Source organism: Macaca nemestrina, chromosome 8, assembly GCF_043159975.1.
Source record: "Macaca nemestrina isolate mMacNem1 chromosome 8, mMacNem.hap1, whole genome shotgun sequence".
NCBI lineage: Eukaryota > Metazoa > Chordata > Mammalia > Primates > Cercopithecidae > Macaca > Macaca nemestrina.
Genome location: NC_092132.1, coordinates 9,705,978 through 9,718,458, shown reverse-complemented (window position 1 = coordinate 9,718,458; position 12,481 = coordinate 9,705,978). Strand labels below are relative to the sequence as shown.

The 12,481-nt window shown below is 38.2% G+C and overlaps 1 protein-coding gene across 5 annotated transcripts in view; it reads left to right on the top strand.

The window, feature by feature from the left end:
* The window catches only part of LOC105488247 (KH RNA binding domain containing, signal transduction associated 3), a 201,198-nt gene that overhangs the window by 127,185 nt on the left and 61,532 nt on the right, over positions 1 to 12,481 (top strand). The gene's annotated exons all lie outside the window — the stretch shown is intronic.

The window sequence follows — 12,481 nt, the reverse complement described above, 5'->3', positions numbered from 1 at the left end:
GAGTATGGATTCTTAGTGGAAATTCTTTTCAGTGAAGAAAACAAAAGTTCTCTATTTTCAATTAGTGCAAATCAGTTTTTCATTTATCATTCAGTGATTCTTTGATATATTTCATAGACTGACTTAACATAAGAGAGAATTATAACCGCAAAAGTTGAGGGGGAACGGAATTCTTTGGTGTCCTCATTTACCATAAATGAAGAAAATAAGAAGCAATGGATAGGTGATTCATATTAATAATTAAAATTGTTAAAGTAAGAGTATATGAACTGTTGTCAATGAGAGGGAAGCAGTAACAATGATCAAATGCAAGAACCAGTAGGTTTTCATGTTTTACTTTAGGAGAGATCTCTTGCTAGGTGCTCTGTGCCTCTTTGGATAGTTTCTAGAAGGTTACAGTAATCCCCTGGGCCTCAGACAACCTCTTCAACCTCATCTGTGTGGCCACTGGTAAGATCAAAGTCTTTGTCTTGGACATGTTTAAGGTTTCGTAATTCCCTGAACATTCTGTGTCATCTTAGTCTTCCAGACCTTTGCTCATACTGCCTCCTCAGCCTAGAGTGATCTTCTCATGTTTCATTTGACTCTCTCCTTGTGTCCTTCTAGACTTAGGTCAACCATTGCTAGGGAAATTTAGAGGTGGTAATAGCCAACCTATTGAGCATTACTACAGTTCTTACATTTCTCTCTCCCACCTAGCTCGTGAACCTCTGGAAGGGCAGGAATGAATAGCTTTTATCTCTTTATACTTGGGAGAGAGTGCATACTGGGAACTCACTGAATTATATTTTAACAAATCCCATAAAAGTTTTACAAGTTTGTTATTCAGTCGAGGAAGGATGTGGTTTCTCTCTTTTCTTTGATTTCCTTACAGTTAGAAGTGTTCCTACTTCCTAATATTCTCACCAGTTGACAATAATAATTATGCCTCAGCTCTTCCATAAATGCTGAGTCTCCTGAAAGTAGCAGAGACTATAAAGGAGAGGAAATCTTAAATTCCTTTTAGGTAGGCCTAGTGTCTGTTCGTTTCCACTTTGGCTTACATTTATTTCTCTTAGGTTTAGATTTAATACAGATGTGGTTGGATGATGTAGAAGAGATTGCCAGGCAGGTTGTGTGGGAAACCTGGATCCTATACCCCATTTTACCATAAATTTCAATATCAGGTAGGCAAGATATTTAACTTTTTGGGCTTCATCATCCACTTATTTCAGAAAGAATGATTGCCTCCATTACATGTATTCATCTTTCTATTCAATAAAGATTGGATTTCTACCATGTGAGCCAGACACACATGTTGTCTGCCTCAGCATGTATACTGTAATTATTAGAGTCTGGAGATAAGTTATATAGATTGATAAAACTAAAAAATTCTTGAAAGGTAAAAGTCCGAAGGAGGAAAAGTAAAAGCAAGAGACATTCAAGACATTTGGGTTTGCTGCTTGTACTTTTGATTTTTTAATTTTTATTTATTTTTTATTTTTTTTTGTAAATGATAGGAAAGGCATTAAAACAATTGAATTGAGAAGTATTCTGTAGGATTAATTTACTCCCTTTCCATCTGCTACCAAGGATAATGGGATAGTGGCCCTGTAGAAGATTATCTATGTCTTTCCAGACCAGACAAAGGTTTAAGAGCTCTAAAGGAAAAAGTCAACCTTCATTGTTTGATTCCCACACTCACTGATGCCTGGCACTCTTCCAGGCACTGACTGTTACTGCAGCTGTGATTTCAACACAGAGCCCCGGTGCTCTTTCTGTCACATGGTAGTATAGACTTCAAATAACTGATGGCCACATCCACAAGTGTTCTAATTTGGCCGGAATGCACCATTTGCAATTTTATCAACTTCGTACAATAACAAGTCTTGCATACATAAAACAGCTCTGTGCTTTCCAGGTGTGCTTTGGGTGGTGTAGTGGGACACCAAAGAAAAAGAAATACCATTGGCCGGGCGCGGTGGCTCACGCCTGTAATCCCAGCACTTTGGGAGGCCGAGGCGGGCGGATCACAAGGTCAGGAGATCGAGACCACGGTGAAACCCCGTCTCTACTAAAAAAAAAATACAAAAAATTAGCCGGGCGCGGTTGTGGGCGCCTGTAGTCCCAGCTACTTGGGAGGCTGAGGCAGGAGAATGGCGTGAACCCGGGAGGCGGAGCTTGCAGTGAGCCGAGATCGCGCCACTGCACTCCAGCCTGGGCGACAGAGCGAGACTCCGTCTCAAAAAAAAAAAAAAAAAAAAAAAAAAAAAAGACCATCATGAGTGCACCTCCTTCCCCGAGTTGAATTACCATCCTGAGGGTTTCAGATTACAAATGTTATAGCTTTCCCACTTAATTTAGCATCTATTATTCCTGGCATTGCCTTTTAAGATCACTAGTCAAGAGGAAAGATTTTCCTCATTTAGCCTAGCATTTTGTAAGCTGCCTTGGCACAGTTATAGTGAAGCTTCAGTGGCTTTTTCAGTATAGTAAAAGCTTCACTGTATATAACAAACTTTGCTGGTACTTGGTATAAGGAGTAGATAAAGCCCTTCAGCTCGCTTACAGTGGCTTGCCGTCACTAGCACTGCCTCCCAGGTATACCCTTTTGACCTCATCATCCTCCGCTGACCCAGTTTTAAATGAGTTTTGTAGTTCCAACTTTTCTAATGTAGCTTGCAGCCTCTAGCATAACTTCAGACATTGGCCATTGGTCTCAACTTAAATCCTAAAGATTACTCACCCATCCCGCTTAGTTTTACAACATGGTAGGGGGAGTGGGAAGTAAACTCTTCTTAAAAAGTTTTTTTTATGTTGGGCTCGGTGCGATGGCTCACGCTTGTAATCCTAGCACTTTCGGAGGCCAAGGTGGGCACATAACTTGAGGTCAGGAGTTCAAGACCAGTGTGGCCAACATAGTGAAACCTCATCTCTACAAAAGAAAAAAAAAAGAAAAATTAGCTGGGTGTAGTGGTGCGCACCTGTAATCCCACCTACTTGGGAGGCTGAGGTGGGAGAATCGCTTGCAGTGAGTTGTGATCAACCTCCACTGCACCCCAGCCTGGGTAACAGCGAGACTCCATCTCAAAAAAAAAAAAATTTGTGTCTTTGTTTCTAGGATTTTAGATAGGGTGGGTATATTATAAGATACCCAACTTAGAAAACCAAGAAACTGTAACACAAATAAATGGTTATTCATTCTTGTATCAAATGGGAAAGTTGACCATCTTTGAGTATACTAAAATTATTACATGGAACTAGAACATCATAAATTAGATTCTAAATTCCATGAGGGTAGGCACTCTCCACCTTCCTCCCCTACCTTCCAACCACCACACTTCACCTTTTTATTCCCAATAACTAGTATATGATGTCTGGCACATAGTAGGTCTTTAGTAAGTATTTACTGAATGAATGAATGGTCCCAAGACAGTTTTTAAAAATTGTCCCCTGTGGAGAACCCACCACAGATGTGTTCTGTGTGACTTTTCAGTTTTATTCACATAGCAATTTATATGTAACATAGTATTTAGCATATCGCAAGTTACTAGTAAAAGCATGTGATGGGAAGAAATATGATAGTATTTGAAAAAATAACTTTCCTAAGGTACTGTTGTCTTCTAGCACTGGACAGGTAGTCATAGGTTACAAATGAATGAGATTAATTTTGTTAGCTCCTAAAGGAAACAGAAAAACCTACTGTAAGTCTCATCACAGTATAAAAAGGGGCTTTCAAGAAGGATGTAATATTTGATGAGAAACTGCTCTCCACAAGGCACTTTGATATACGTCACGTTTTCCTTAGAACCACCTACTGTGATCTCTATTGTACAAATGAGACTTTAAGGTCAGGGAAGTTAAGTGCCTTGCCCAAAGTCACAGGACTGGTAAAGAAGGAGCAGATTCAGGATTCCAAGTTCAACGCCTATGTTCTGTCTTGAAAAACCAGTACTTTAAAAAACAAAACCAAAAAATCAGTGTTCCCACTAGCCAAGATTATAAATAAATATCTTCATCTTTGGAGAAAGTGTAACAGATGCTGTGTGTTCCCTTCATCAATGCCAGCAAATGCCGTGAAAGGGATTATAGGACACTGAACGAAATAACCTCTGTGTTCCTTGTGATTCAGTAATTCCCTGGTTTTAAGCTACCCAAAGTAGGTAAATGGAAATGAACTGTTAGGAAGAAAGGGATGATGTTCGGATTAAAAAGAAATGAACACGTGAACAAAGCACTGCTAATACATTTATTGGCAAAAATAAGAATAACACTTTCATTTAAGAATTTCACAACATCTGTATCTCTGAAAAGGGCTTGTCATTTCTTTGGAACTCAGAAACGTAATTTTTAAAAATCTCCTTGGAATGTATCCAGTGATAAAGGTTTGATTTCTATACAATGTGTTTGGCTATATCAAACCAACTCAGTTTACTTTTCATCAACTTTCATTTAAAATTTACTATCCGAGGCCATTATTTCCAGAATAAAAGATGAAAAAAGATCACAACAGTGGTTTACTTAAACAAAATGAGGAATGTTCTATTTTTTTAAATCCTGCCACAATAGCTGCATTTTTCAGAAAGTATGCATTTCAGTCTTTAAGATACTCAGTGATTTTCAGATTATGTGTACTGCAAGTATTCTGATACAGTTTTAGGCCCAAGAAAAACTTAGCCGTATCTGTTCTAATTATTTTTACTTATATTATGCCTATTTTAGAAAGTGTACTGCTTTATTAGCCAAAGTGAGAAAACTTGATAATTTACAGGTATTTCCTTGTAAAATGTGCCTATTGAAATTCGTCTGCTATTTCTCAAGGTGAGTTGGTGAAGATATTTGATCATTTATATTGTCATCTGAGCCAACAGTTCTTCATTGGAGTCACTGTAACAAAATATTCCCTGAGTGTGCTTCATTGAGATGAACACCTGTTAGCAAATAAATCAATTTGACTCTGATTATTATTATAAGAATACGTATGACACAGTAGCCATTTGAGTAGGATAGACTAGCCATTGGTAACACCAAATCCATCTCTCAATAATTCTCCTTTTCAGAATAACGCTCAAACAAGATAATTTAACATGGTTAACTTTTTCCCAAAATGAAGAAAATAGATAATGGATGTTTTTTCAGTCATTTAAATAATAAATTTGGGACCTTCTGCTCTACTTTTAACTTAGTAAACTTAGATATAATTACAGTAACTCCTCATCTCTTTTTGGAGAACAAAAAGTACCTTTCTTCCAAAATAACATTGATTTATTATTTATGTCCAAATAATGAAATAACTGACAAATTAAGATAACCCAGTACACATTCAGTGAGAGCGCTTTGATAATTTAAAGTGCTGGTGTCATTACACAGAAAAGCATGCCTGGTGTGTCCTGGCAGAGCCCAATTTACATAAGAATTTCTAAAGTGAAACCATTTTTTATAAATTGTTTTAGGGTCAACATGCAAAGAAAATACACAATCTGAATAAATTAGCATCCCCCTAACACTCAGTATGGTAGTTTTATTTATTATCTATGTAAGACCTTTTTCATTTCCATTACTTTACCTAAACAGTTGCATGTTATTAGCTACTGAAAGGAAAACTATTTCCTCTTTACTGCTGCTCTCAATACTTCACTTTTGCACTGTATGTATGTGTTGTGTTCAGTTCTCTGCAGACATCGACTGTGTGTCCTACAGTTTAATTCTGAAACCAATTACCAGGAGTTAGCACAGACCCTACAGTTAAAGGCTTAGTCCCACTTGAGATGCCAGTTGCAACTGATGGGCCCCCAGGTTACTCACAACTTATGTCTGACTTAGATGGAAATTAGAGATTCCCACAACCCCTTTCTCATGTTTGATAATTTGTTAGAACGGCTCAGAACTCAGGAAAGTAGTGTACTTACTATTGCTAATTTGTTATGAAAGAATACAGGTCAGGAACAGTCTTATGGAAGAGACACATAGGTCAAGGTGTTGGGGAGGGCATTCCATGCCCTCTCCAGGCAGCCACCCTCCGGAAGCCACCTCCGTGTCTTCAACCAGCCTGGAGGCACTCCAAACCCCTTCAGTTGGAGTTTTTAATGGAGGCATCACTACATAAATGTAATTGATTGAATCATTGGCCATTAGCGATTGACTCAATCTCCAGCCCCCTCCCCTCCCTGGACGTGAGAGATGGGGCAGCAAGTTTCAACCCTTTAATCACACAGATGGTTCCCTTGACAGCCAGCCACCTCTCCTCTATCCTTAGGGACTTTCTGGAAGTCATCTTATTGATGTAAACTCTTCTGTGATTGAAAGGGACTTGCTATGAGTAGCAAAAGGCCCTTCTTTCGCCTTTATTGCTCTTATCACTTAGAGACTTCCAGGGGTTTTAGTAACTGTGAGCCAGGAGCTGTAGAAGACAATCAAACTATATATGTCTTGCTATATCATAGCATCAAAACTACCAAATCTAAATTTCTAACTCTGGTATCATCTGTTCACGGTCCCTTCTCCCTGAATGCCCTATAAGCACTTTGAAAGCTGTGATATAGACCGACACAACGGGCCTCTTTCTTCCCCAGAGTTTCTTGTTAAGATGAATGACACTACCATATAACCAGACTCCCAAGGTCTAATTCTTTCATCTTCCTTCTCTGTATTCAAATAGCTACCAAGTCTTTTCACTTGTTCCTCATGAATAGCTGTTTGATTTCAAGCTCATCTGCATTGCCGCTGGTTTTGTTACGATGCTCTTCTTGTTCACTGTTTTATTCCTAGCACCTAACATATAGTAGTCACTTAATAAATACTGGTAGTTTGGATGGATGGATGCACAACAGACAGAGGTTGTCATAGCCTCCTCAGTTGCACCTTTGCTTGTAGTCTTGCTCCAGCTCATTCCTTTCCTTAAATAATGTATTCTTCATACTACTTCCAGTGTACTTTCTAATATCTAACATTGAATATGCTACTGCCCTCCATCTCCCCCCACAAGGAAGAGAACTAGTTGAAAATTTTAGAAGGATCTTAGTCTCTTCAGGATAAACTTGAGATCGTCTGCATTGTGTTTAAGGGCCTTCCTGAGGCCGTTCATTCTCCTGTTGACTAACTGACTGTCATTTTGCATTCAGTCTATCCCAATTGCAGTCCCTTAAACATAGCAGGAACTGTAAACTGTCTGTTTTCCTGAGCTCTTGGCTCTCTTTGAATACGCTTTCTTGTTTTGTCCATGCCAACTCTGTTTACTATTTGTAGTCCTTGATCGTGGAGCCTTCTGGACCTAATCAAGCATAGTTAGCAGCATCTTTCATGTCCCTTTAACAAGTTGTACCCACTTCTATGTTTACTTACTTGTCCTCGTCCTCAGTAGACTGTGGGATCCTTTAGGGAAGAAACTGTGTCTTTGTTTTATCTTAGTATACCCAGTCTATCACAGGACCTGACATTTTGGAGATACTAAGTAAATGTGTGGAGGATGGATAACATGGCCTTTGTCAATGCCAACTAATTCCGTGTCATGCCATGTGTTATGTCTACTTTTCAGCACACTTAGTGAAATAAAATTGAATATCTTAAACAAGTTTTAGCAGACATAACATGGTCCACTTTGTGAACTGGTAAGTATGAAAGACAATGCAATTTAATATAAAGATTATTATTCTGAGAGGCAAAATACAGTCATGTATCCCTTAACAACAGAGTTATATTCTGAGAAATGCATCATTAGGCAGTTTCATCATTGTGTGAACACCGTAGAGTGTTCTTAGACCATCTTAGATGGTAGAGTCCACTACCCGCCTAGGCTCTATGCTTTTAGGGAACAAACGTGTACAGCATGTTACTGTACTGAATGCTGTAGACAGTTGCTACACATGTGGCATTTATGTCTGTAAACATATCTAAACATAGAAAAGACACAGTAAAAATGTGGTATTATAATCTATGGCTCCACTGTCCTATATGTGGTCCATAGTGACCAAAATGTCGTTATGTGGTGTGTGGCTGTACTTGGTTTCTAACCTCCCTTCTCTTCAGAGTGACCGTCTGTTGTGTTTTCATGCACACTATTTAAGCTTTCTGGGCCTGAATTTTCTTTTAATCTGCAAAACAGTGGTGATGATACATAGATAGCGGTTAGTCTAAATGACATTCTTAACCTCTTTCCAACTTAAAAAGTCTGCAGTGGATTGAGTATTTTTGTCAAAACTTTGTTTCCACTCTCACCCTAAAGATGGTTTTTGAAATAAAAATTGTGTTTTCATCAAATAGAAACCTTTAATTGAAAAGTAAGTTACGGAATAAACAAATACATGTTTTAATGATGGTAGAAACAAGCTAAAAGTGAGTAGCTGTGAGCCTTTTGAATTCTAAAACATCTTGAAAAGTGTTTTACAAAATGAGATTTAAAAAATACAGACTTGCCATCCCTTAAGATGTATAAACTAAAATTGCCTTAGGAATTCTAATCATGCTATTTTCTAACTCATTTAATTATGATTGCATCAGCTCTCTATTCATAAGAAGTACTTATTATTCACTAATATCTCTTGATATCTCAATGTTGTGTAATCAATTCTAAGCATTTGAGGCTGAGCTGATGGGTTAATCACCTTTAAAGGTAAGTATGCTAGAGCATTTTAAATGTAGTCATACAAGCTTGTAAGAATACAGAACCTGTTTTCTTCGGCAGATATTTTTTGTTCTTTGATTATCTAACTATAAGATGTTTGTTGAACAGAGCGTGGAATCGTCCTTAAATCGTCTCCTGAGTCATGGTAGTGCCTACTTAAGAGAGTCACTAGGTACCTTTTCAAAGTCACACAGCCTATTAGGGCAGAGCTAGAATTCGAAGGCCAGCGTTCTGGCTCTAGATGTATTCTAACAGAGAAGCTAACAAATGGGGAAAATTATTTAATCTCTTTGGACATAAAAGTTATTATACAGAATTTTGAACAAGCGATACATGATTAAGGAATAATTGGTTTTACCAATCCTTCTGCAACTACTGCAGGATATGTTATTTCCTCATAGGACAGCTGCCATTGGTTAACTTAATCCAGGTTTAAAGAGTCAAAGAGATAGTTTTGACTAGGAGCAGAAATCTAAACCTCCTGTTGTACAAGCAGGCCTGCCTTGTCTGTGTGTTCCCCAGTGTCATGACTCACTAAGGCTGTGTAAGATGAAAGTTGTCTTGAAGAAACCACTGTTGCTACCATAAATGTTGCCCTCATCTGTACATGGGAATAGAGGGACCACTGTTTTCTCTTTGTGATAAGAATAAACTCTTCTGAAATTTTGATGACTAGGAACATCAATGAAGGTCTTTAGGGGAAACAAAATGTATTTTTTAGTATACATGTTGTTATTTAATGTGGATTTTATTTAAGGACTCAAGGAAGTCATCCTTCTCACTTTTTTTAGAAAGCTAGAGCTCACCTGAAGCTTTAACTGTATGACTAGTTTGGAGATTTTTGTAGAGACGAGAGTTGTACTGACAGCAAATTTCCCCAATGCAGTGACTACTCACATAATATTTGACAGTTAACTAATCTCAAAACTGCTTCAATTATCTTGTTTTCCACAGTGAGAAATTTAATTAAAACAGAGTACAGATTGTGAAAAGGTTATTTATGAAAATGCATTTTAAATGGAATTGAAAAGCCTAGGGACACCTTTTTATTTTAGATAAAAAGATGAAGGTTCTATAATTTTTCATATTCATTTTACCAGAAGCCAGGGTAAAAGAAGTATGCAATTTACTTGAAATGTCTATCAGAAGCCTCACAAATCAATCTTTTGCCTAAATTGCTTGAAAGGTTGACTTATTTTAGAAATGTAAGACTTTAGGAAATAAGTTCAGATTTAAAACTTCCGAGTGTGGAAGGTTTTTTTTGGTTTTGGTTTTTTTTCTTCCTACTTTAAAACAACAACCAAACACCTTATCAAGGTAGCGGAAAGCTCTAAAGTGAAAATGTCATTAAGGCATGGAAAGCAAATTTTGCTGTCATAATCAGGCTTGCCCGTCCAAGTTTGTTGAGCTATGATGGTTTTATTTGAGCTGATGTGACAGATGTAACATATTCCTCAGGTGAATTAGGGCAGAGGCAGGGAAAGGAACTTGTGAACCACTAGATTATTCGTTTGTTATAATGAATTTTCTGCAAGAACCTGCCACGTTAGTTTTACACCAGCATTCATAGAACACGGTCTCTGCCTTTAAGTAGATTAGAGTCTAAGAAGGAACATAGTGTTGGGGAGGAAAAATAATTTTCTCTCTACCTTCTGAGTTCTTAGCTGGAAGGCACCCAAAAGAAAAATAAGTTTTTTGACATGCATATTTTATATATATGTGAGAGATACTCAGGGAATTAGTAAATCTCAAAGAGGTGGCTTAGAACTCTGGTTTATATAGCATCTTCCGTAAGGAACAGTAAATTTTTGCAGAAATGACTAGATAGACAAAGGCGAAGGACTGTAAGTCTCTAGGGAGAGCAAATTCTGGAAAGGTAAATAAATGGAAGTTTGTTATGTAGATTCCTCTGTTGGCATCTCAGGCTAATAAGGGTCCAGAGTTATCTTTGTGAGCCTCAGTGTCTTACTCCTGTAATCCCAGCACTTTGGGAGGCCGGAGTTGGAAGATTGCTTGAGGCCAGGAGTTCAAGACCAGGCTGGGCAGCATATTGAGACCCTGTCTCTGCAAAATTAAAATAAATTTAACAAAATAAACTTGTTTTTGGTGATCAACCTTGGTCCCTCCTGGTAGAAAGGGGAGGAGGGAAACCTTTACCTTTATAAATTTATGTCTTGCTTTGATGCAGATATAAGAGGGCAGAGAGCTTTTTTAATCTGCTGATTCTCAATTAGCTTCAGCTCAAAATAATCTTTATGCTAAAGTGGCATATTTTGGGTTGGCATGCCTGATCTCCTGCAGTAGTTATCACCCTCACTTTGAATTCTTTCATAATTACTTGTGTATTTTAGTTGGTCAGTCTGTTATTTGGATCCACAAGTATACATCTTATTTAAGGTACTTATCTTAGAGTAATGTAAGTACTCTTTTATTTTTCTTATTACTTTCCATTATAGTCTAAGTTATTAATGGTAGGTAGGAGCTATGCCTTTTGATCTACAGGACCCAGTATATAGTAAATACTCAATGTTACGTTTCTTTCTTTTTCGGTTGAGACAGGTCTTGTTCTGTCACCTAAGCTGGAGTGCAGTGGCGCCGTTACAACTCACTGCAGTCTCAGCGTCCGGGACTCAAGCAATCCTCTGCCTCAGCATTCTTAGCAGCTGGCACCCAATGTGTGCCACTGTGCCCGGCTAATTTTCTTATTTTTTATAGAGACAAGGTCTCACTTTGTTACCCAGAATGGTCTCAGACTCCTGGCCTCAAGCAACCCTCCTGCCTTGGCTTCCACAAGTGCTGGGATTACAGGTGTGAGCCACTGTGCCCAGCCTGGATTTCCTGATGCAGAGACAAAACAGTTAAGCTTGAGAATTAGAACACCTATAATTGACATGTACAAAGAATAGGGAGGAACAAACAGGAGAGAGAACTGCTTGATGGAATGTGGTAAGCACTTAGAGGAGATAACATTTAAACCAAACGGGAAGGGGATGAGTAGCATTCAGGTAGGAGGAACCAAGAGGTCTCCCTGCGCAGACTCTATGTGATGTTTAAAGGTGTAGACACAGGGAGAATCTTAGTGTGCTTCAGTCAGCCAGAAGAATTTTGGTGATGTCCATTATTGATGAGGTTTATTGTCATCTTTATCTTTATACATTTTTATTCTATTAATTCTGTTTATAGGTAGAATAGAGTGTGAGGTATATAACAGGATGTGGAATCAGGACTGTAGTGGTTAAAAGTAAATAAAATAAAAAAGCAGATTTAAAATAGAACCACGTTGTCGGGCTGGGTGACAGAAGTGGAAGGCCAGCTGGCCATCGTGATGTGTTCTTATAGTGTGGCATTATCCTGGAGAGTTCACTACAGTACAGGGTCTGGCCCTCAATTTTATAGGGCCAGGCAGTGTATCATAGGAGTTAAAAGCAAAGTTGGGAGCCAGACTGACTTTACAGTCCTTGACCTGTCTTTAATTGCTGTGTGACCTTACTCAAATTGCTTAACTGTTCTGTGCCTCAGTTGCTAATTCAAAGACGGAAATACTCGGGCTTATCACAGGAGATTGTTAGGTTATAAAGATGAGGTAAGTTATCTTGTGGAAAGTACTTGATACCTGACACATAAAAGGTGATACATAAGTATTTTATTGTCGTTGGCGCAGAAATCTAGTTCTTCAGTTTACCAGTGTAGCTCAGTCTTTCAGGGCATACTCTTGCTGTATGTTGGAAAGTAATATATAAAAATTATAATATCCAGTACTATTCACATGTGCTAGAATGACTAAAATTAAAAAGGTACTTTAAATTGTGGACTGGGATGTGGCATAGTAGGAACTCCGATGCACTGCTGTGGGAATGTACAGTGCTGCAGCCACTTTGGAAA